The sequence below is a fragment of the Eptesicus fuscus genome, chromosome 12, assembly GCF_027574615.1.
Source record: "Eptesicus fuscus isolate TK198812 chromosome 12, DD_ASM_mEF_20220401, whole genome shotgun sequence".
In the NCBI taxonomy this organism is placed as follows: Eukaryota; Metazoa; Chordata; class Mammalia; order Chiroptera; family Vespertilionidae; genus Eptesicus; species Eptesicus fuscus.
Window position 1 is genome coordinate 10505029 of NC_072484.1, and position 7427 is coordinate 10512455.

Below are 7427 nucleotides of genomic sequence, written 5' to 3' on the forward strand. Positions count from 1 at the left end.
TTTTAATCTGTTATTTCCACTTGCTCCCATTAAAAAGAAAAGTCATGCCGAAACCGGTTTGGCTCAGTGGATGGAGTGTCGGCCTGCGGACTGAAGGGTCCCGGGTTCAATTCCGGTCAAGGGCATGTACCTTGGTTGTAGGCACATCCCAGTAGGGGGTGTGCAAGAGGCAGCTGATCGATGTTTCTCTCTCATCGATGTTTCTAACTCTCTATCCCTCTCTCTTCCTCTCTGTAAAAAATCAATAAAATATATTTTTTAAATAAAAAAGAAAAGGCATGTCATGATTGTGCCCAGGAAACCGGGCCCCATTCAGGCTATGGTCCCAAAAGTCTCCCAGCAAAGCGTTCTCAGTACAAGCGTGGCAGGCAGGAAGACCTTTTGCATTTATTTGCATCTGTAAAATACCTAGAAAGAACTTTCGCCCAATTTTAACAGTGGTTAGCAATGACTCCTCCCTTGCCTGCAGTTTTGTTCTCAAGTGTCCACCCACACTGCCACACACCCGGATGCCTCAAGAAGTGACCTCAACCCTAGATCCTTGAGAAACCCTGATGGGTCTAAGGGTAATCTTTATCCCCTTGCTAGTGATTGGTCCAGGAATGGGCATATGATGCAAGAGAGCCAATAGGGAACAAATGAGCTCCAGGCTGGTGTTTGACTTGCTTTGATCAATAAAATGTGAGGAAGTGACTTTATGAGACTTTTGAGCCAAGGATTCTGCCCTGAGAACTCCATGTTAAGAAGCCAGTCCTGCCCTGGCTGGTTTGGCTCAGTGGGTAGAGCGTTGGCCTGTGGACTGAAGGGTCCCGGGTTCGATTCCAGTCAAGGGCATGTACCTTGGTTGTGGGCACATTCCTAGTAGGGGGTGTGCAGGAGGCAGCTGATTGATGTTCCTCTCTCATCGATGTTTCTAACTCTCTATCCCTCTCCCTTCCTCTCTGTAAAAAGAATCAATAAAATATATTTTTTTTAAAAAAAAAAGAAGAAGAAGCCAGTCCTGCCCTAGCCAGGTTGGCTCAGTGGGTAGAGCGTTGGCCTGTGGACTGTAGGGTCCCGGGTTCGATTCCAGTCAAGGGCACATGCCCGGGTTGCGGGCTTGATCCCCAGTGGGGAGCGTGCAGGTGGCAGCCGATCAATGATTTTCTCTCGTCGTTGATGTTTCTATCTCTCTCTCTCTCCCCTTCCTCTCTGAAATCAATAAAAATAAATTAAAAATTTAAAAAAGAAGCCAGTCCTCTGGAAGATGAGAGGCTGCAAACAGAATTGAGATGCCCCAGCCAACCACCCTCACCGCTGCTGGGCATATGGATAAGGCCATCTTGGACCTTCAAACATAGGTGGGCGCTGAATGAAGCTGCATGAATGAGCCCAGGTAAAACCAGAAGAGAAACCACCAGCCAGTACACAGAGTTGTGAGAAGTAATAAGTCGGTGTTGTTTTAAGCAACTGTTTTGGGGAGGGATGGGAAGACTCACTGAGGTTGTAACATGACCTGCATGCAGAAAGTGCTCAATAAATGGTCCTTATTGTTGACCATGCATGTCTGCCCTCCTCCCCTGTGCCAATCACTCCCTCCGTCTTCCCCATCTAATGAAGTGCTCCCTATCATTCTCTACCCATCTCTGCACCCTGCTTCATTGTTCCACATCACTTGTCCCTCACCCGACATCAGATTACCTTTTTACCTAGTTACTGTATGTCCTATTGCATCTGTCTTACTCACTGTTGCACTGCCAGCATTTTACACAGCTTCTGGCCCACAGCAGGTCTCAGTAAGGATTTGGCGAGTAAATGAATGGGGCGATCCAATCACCGTGACAGAAGACATGGAAGGCCCCATCCCCCAATACTATGACACCTTGTGGGTGTCCATCTCAGGCAGCTTTGCAGCCTGAGCCTCAGAGCTAGGAGGAGCTAGAGGACAGAACCCTGAAGGAGGAGCAGGAGCCAGCCACATGACTGGGGGGACAGCATGAACTAGGAAGCAGGTACAGTGGAGCCCCTGCACTCTCCTGAGAGTAGATGTCAGGAGTGGAAACGGGAGAGTCGGCAGCACCCACTCAGCAGGGCCTTGAAGGCCAGGTGAGGTGTGGATCTCATCCCACCACCTTCCTAGTCAAGTGTAACAGCAGCGGGAGGTAACAATCACCTCTGCAGGGGCCCCTGCCTGCCAGGCACTGTGAACCTTGCAGTAAGCCTTGTAAGGCTCAGAAACACAGCTGCGAAACTCCACGCTCCAAAGCCTGGGCTCCTTCCAACTGCCCTTCACCTCACTTTCCCTTCCTCCCCCATCTCATCGACCAGCAGATCCTGGCTGTTCCACCTTCAAAACACATCCAGAGTCAACCACTTCTCCACCTCCACAGTCACCGTGGTCTGATCCGCCATCCCCTCCTACCTGGGCGACTGCCGTCACCTCCTCCCTGGATCCGGCCCCAGCACGGTCCCGAGTTCGTTCCACACACACAGCCAGAGGAATCCTATTAAAATGTAAAGTCAGGGTCACTGTACGATGCTTTACCAGACTGTCCAATAGAACGTTCTGCGATGGCGGAAATGTTCCCCCGCTGCACTGTCCGACTCATTACCCACCAGCCACGTGTCACGACTGAGCACTTGAAACCTACTGAAGGACTGAATTTTTATTTATTATTTATTTATTTTTAATTGGGTTTTTTCCATTGGTTTTCAGAGAGTGGAAAGGAGGGGGTAGGGGGAGGAACATCCATGTGAAAGAGAGAAACAGACTGGTTGCCTCCTGCATGTGCCCCCAGTAGAGTCAGAGATCAAACCTGCAACCTAGTTAGTGCCCTTGACCTGGAATTGAACCCAAGACTGATGCTCTAACCACTTAGCAACACCATCCAGGACTGAAGGACTGAATTTTTAATCTCACTTTAGTAGCCACATTCTGCAGGCAAGGCTGTGGGGAACAGGCACTCCTGAACAGTTTTGTGGGAGTATAAATTTGCATATGATTCCAATGGCGATATCTACTTACCTACCTATTGATAGATTTGTCTATATCTACCAAAATAACAAAGGCATTTAACATTTGTCACAGCAACCCCATTTCAAGAGTGTGTCCCATTGATCTACCTTCACTTGCCAAATGACATTATGTAAAAGGTTTATAACATAAAGACAGGAAACAATCCAAGTATCTGTCCATTGATAGGCAACGAATTAAATGAATTATGGTCCAGCCACACAGTAGCATACAATGAAGTTGTAAAAAAAAGAATGAGGAAATATGAGACCTAAAGCACAAAGTAAAAAATAGATAAATTGGACTTCATCAAAAGTGAAAGCTTTTTGAGTTACCAAAGGACATTATCAAGAAAATGACAAGACCACCAACAGAATGAGAGAAAATATTTGTACATCATATATCTGATAAGGGTCTAGGGTCCAGAATATATAAAGAATCCTTACAATTTAACAACAAAGACAAATAACTCAATTTTTAAATGGTCAAAAGATTTCTCAAAAAAAAATGTACAAATGGCCAATTAGCACATGAAAAGATGCTCACCATCATTAATTATTAGGAAAATGTAAATGAAAACCACCATGAGATCATCAGTTCACAGTCATTAGGGTGGTATAACCAAAGACATGGAAAATAACAAATGTTGGTGAGGATGTGGAGCAATTGGAACCCTCATGTATTGCTGGTAGGGATGTAAAATGGCGCAGCTGCCATGGAAAATAGTTTGGCAGCTCTTCAAAAAACTAAACATAGTTACCATAGGATCCAGCAATTCCACTCCTAGGTATATATATACCCAAGAGAAATGAAAATGGATGTCCACCCAAAAATGTGTACATGAATGCTCACAACAGCAGTCTTTATAACAGCCAAAAAGTGGGAACAACTCAAATGTCTATCAACTGAATGCAGAAGCAAAATGTGGTCTATCCATACAATGAAATGTTATTCAGCCATAAAAGAAATGAAGTACTACAACATGGATGAACCTTGAACACATTATGTTAACTGAAAGAAGCTAGACAAAGAATAATAATGATTCTATACTATTATATGAAATAATATATATACATCCTATCTAATAAAAGAGTAAAATGCAAATTGACCATACCTCCGCCATGCCCAAGAGCCACGCCCATAAGCCAATCAGGAGTGAATATGCAAATAAACCCAACCAAGATGGCTGCGGCCACAGAGAGCAGGAGGGATGCTTGGGTTTCCCTGGCAATGGAGGAAGCCAAGCTTTCCGCCTGCCCTTGCCAGCTTAGGCCTCCACTCAAGGCTACAAAGTTTCAATGATAGAAGATAAATAAATCCAAACAGAAATGGTGGCAGCCACGGAGCTGGAAAGATCAGGAGGCTAGGGTTGCCCCTGGCGATAGAGGAAGCCAAGCTTCTGAAGCCCTGGCCTGCCTTGGCCTCCGCTCCAGGCTACAAAGTTTCAATTATAGAAGATACATAAATCCCAATAGAAAAGGCTGCCACCACGGAGCAAGCAGGAGGCTTGGCTCCACTCCAGGCTACAAAGTTTCAATTGTAGAAGATAAATAAATTCCAGATACCAGGTCCTCCGCTTGGCTCGCCAGGGGGCATGGCCGGCCTGCAAACCACCACAGGCCCCTCGCCCAGGCTGCCCCACACCCCAAGGGAACCCCACCCTGATCCAGGACACCCTTCAGGGCAAACCAGCTGGCCCCCACCCATGCACCAGGCTTCAATCCTATCTAATAAAAGAGTAATATGCAGATTGACCAACACACAAGATGGGTGCCCCCATGTGGTCAAAGATCCTGCCTCCATGTGGACAAAAGATGGCCACCACAAGATGGCCAGCAGGGGAGGGCAGTTGGGAGGTCACCAGGCCTGCAAGGGAGGGCAGTTGGGGGGGACCCAGGCCTGCAGTGGAGAGCAGTTGGGGGGGGACCAGGCCTGCAGGGGAGGGCAGTTAGGGGTGACCAGGCCTGCAGGGGACGGCAGTTAGGGGCAAACAGGCTGGCAGGGGAGCAATTAGGCATCAATCAGGCTGGCAAGAGAGTGGTTAGGGGGTGATCAGGCTGGCAGGCAGAAGCAGTTAGGGGCAATCAGGAAGGCACACAGGCAAGCAGTTGGGAGCCAGCAATCCTGGATTGTGAGAGGGATGTCCGGTGGGATCGGGCCTAAATGGGCAGTCGGACATCCCTCGAGGGGTCCCAGATTGGAGAGGGTGCAGGCTGGGCTGAGGGACACACCCCCTCCGTACACGAATTTCGTGCACTGGGCCTCTAGTATATATATAATTTTGATTTTCAAAGCATATGAATGTTCTACATATTAAAAACAAAAACTATTTTTTCAAATATAAATCAGGTCATGTAATTCCTGTATTCAAAACCCTAGAGGGAAGAAACTTCCCAGATCATTTTATAAGTAAAAACCAAGGACTCTTTAGTCCCTCTCAAGGCCCTACCCCATCTGCCCCTCTCCCTTCCTCTCTGACCTCACCTCCTCCACCTCCCTGCCTCTTACCTAACTCCTGTCTCACGGGCCTCCTTGCTGTTCTGGAAATCACAAGCAAGTTCCTGCCGCAGGAACTTTGTCCTTGCTGTTCCCTTTGCTTTGAACCATTTATCTCAAGATATTTGCACAAGGTTTGCTCCCTCACGTCCTTTAGGTCTTGATTCAAATGTCACTTTCCTGAGCAGGCCTTCCCTGAACCCCACATCCCTACCTCCCTGGAGACTCTGTCATGTCTCCTACTATTTCCCTAGAACAGTGTCTGGGTCAGGTTGATGCTTAATAAACGTGTGTGGAATGGATGGATGGATAGATGGATGGATGATCTCAGGCTGTCTGTTCGTCTGTCATTCATGGTGCTGGCCACTAGGAGGGCTCCAGACACCAGACACCAGCAGTAGCCAGCCACCTCAGATAGTTTGGAAGTCTGGGACACATACAGAAAACTTTGGGCCCTGACCGGTTTGGCTCAGTGGATAGAGCGTCGGCCTGCGGACTCAAGGGTCCCAGGTTCGATTCCAGTCAAGGGCATGTAGCTTGGTTGCGGGCACATCCGCATTAGGAGGGGTGCAGGAGGCAGCTGATCGATGTTTCTCTCTCATCGATGTTTCTAACTCTCTACCCTCTCCCTTCCTCTCTGTAAAAAAAAAATCAATAATTTTTTTTAAACTTTGGAGGGTATTTCTCTGAAATCTGAGATCCAGCCCCCACGAAGGCAAGCTGCCCTTAAGCCCCTGGGTTGAGAATCCAAATGTGTCAATAAAGGACAGCAAGCCCTCCCAGTTTCTCCAGAATTCACCACGAGCTGGGCTGCAATCTGTCCCCGCCATCGAAATGAACTTCTGTTTCCTTGAAGGAGGTGAAGAAAGCAGGGAGGGAGCATGGGCCTGGCGAGGGACAGAGGCTGCCCACAGCAGGAACCCTGAGGAAACAGACCTAAGGTGTCTGGGGCGACCAGCAGCTGAGGAATCCAGGGTTTAAACCTTCAGGAACCAGGGCAGAATGGAGCTTCCACAAGCTGGGTCTTACCTCCCTTTCTTGCTCCCCTCTTGGGTCTTTCCATGGCCTCTGAGGCGGCTTCCGTTTGGTGACACTGTGTGGAACTCATGTGAATAACTGTGTACTTTGCAGTCGGCTGGACCCAGGTGAAACCCTGCCCATGTCATCTACCTGCTGAGGGAGTAAAAGCATGTGACTGTGCCTTAGTTCATTCAGCAAGCATCTACTGAGCCGATCATGTGCCCTACTCGGATTAAGATGTGGTGTTCAGCTGTGAACAAAGCAAGTCCTTGCCCTGCTTCGCCCTCGGGAGCTTTTTGTCTGCTGGGGGTGGGGGGGTGGGGTGTGAACTGCAAAGCTCATTGCCCAGGACAGGCCCTGTGAGACAAAACAGGGTGATGTCACAGTGACTGGAGGAGGGGCACTTTGAGCAGGGTGGTCAGAGGGGCCTCTGAGGAGACCAACACCATCGGTTATTAAGAATAAGTGAAACCTGCCCTCTAGCTCCGGGCCCGGCGCCTAACAGAGATTAAGCGCTCACCAAATCTCATAGTGCATCCTAGTGTCATTCTCGTCAGTTTAGGGTCCTCTCCCTGGCGTTTCTCCTCCGAGGAGCACGGCATGGGCGGCCACAGCAGGTGTACGCACGGCCCTCGAACCCCAGCACGCGGGCGGGCTCCATAAGCTGGCCCAGCGTACACAGGCTCCCGCTAGGGAGCTCTGTTCCAAGTGTCCACCACGCGCTGGCCCCCTGGCCCGGGCCCGGCGCCCTCGCGTTTCTTGCACACAGTAGGCGCCTGGCGGTGCGCGCTGAAGAAATGCCCGTTTCCAGGTGCGGCGGCGCACGACCTCGGCAGGTTACACCGGACCGGACCGTGAGCCAAGACTGACTTGGGAGGCGCCAAGGCCCGCGTTTCCGTGAGGCGGGCACCCAGGCACA

The 7427-nt window shown here is 49.4% G+C and overlaps 1 long non-coding RNA gene across 1 annotated transcript; it reads right to left on the minus strand.

The window, feature by feature from the left end:
* Positions 1 to 2266: 2266 nt before the first annotated feature.
* LOC114231426 (uncharacterized) lies at positions 2267 to 6812 on the minus strand. The gene is made up of 4 exons (XR_008557820.1): positions 6659 to 6812; positions 6518 to 6581; positions 2402 to 2483; positions 2267 to 2326 (listed from the first exon to the last, which is right to left on the minus strand). It is a non-coding gene; the product is annotated as an uncharacterized LOC114231426 (long non-coding RNA).
* Between the last annotated feature and the right edge of the window lie 615 nt (positions 6813 to 7427).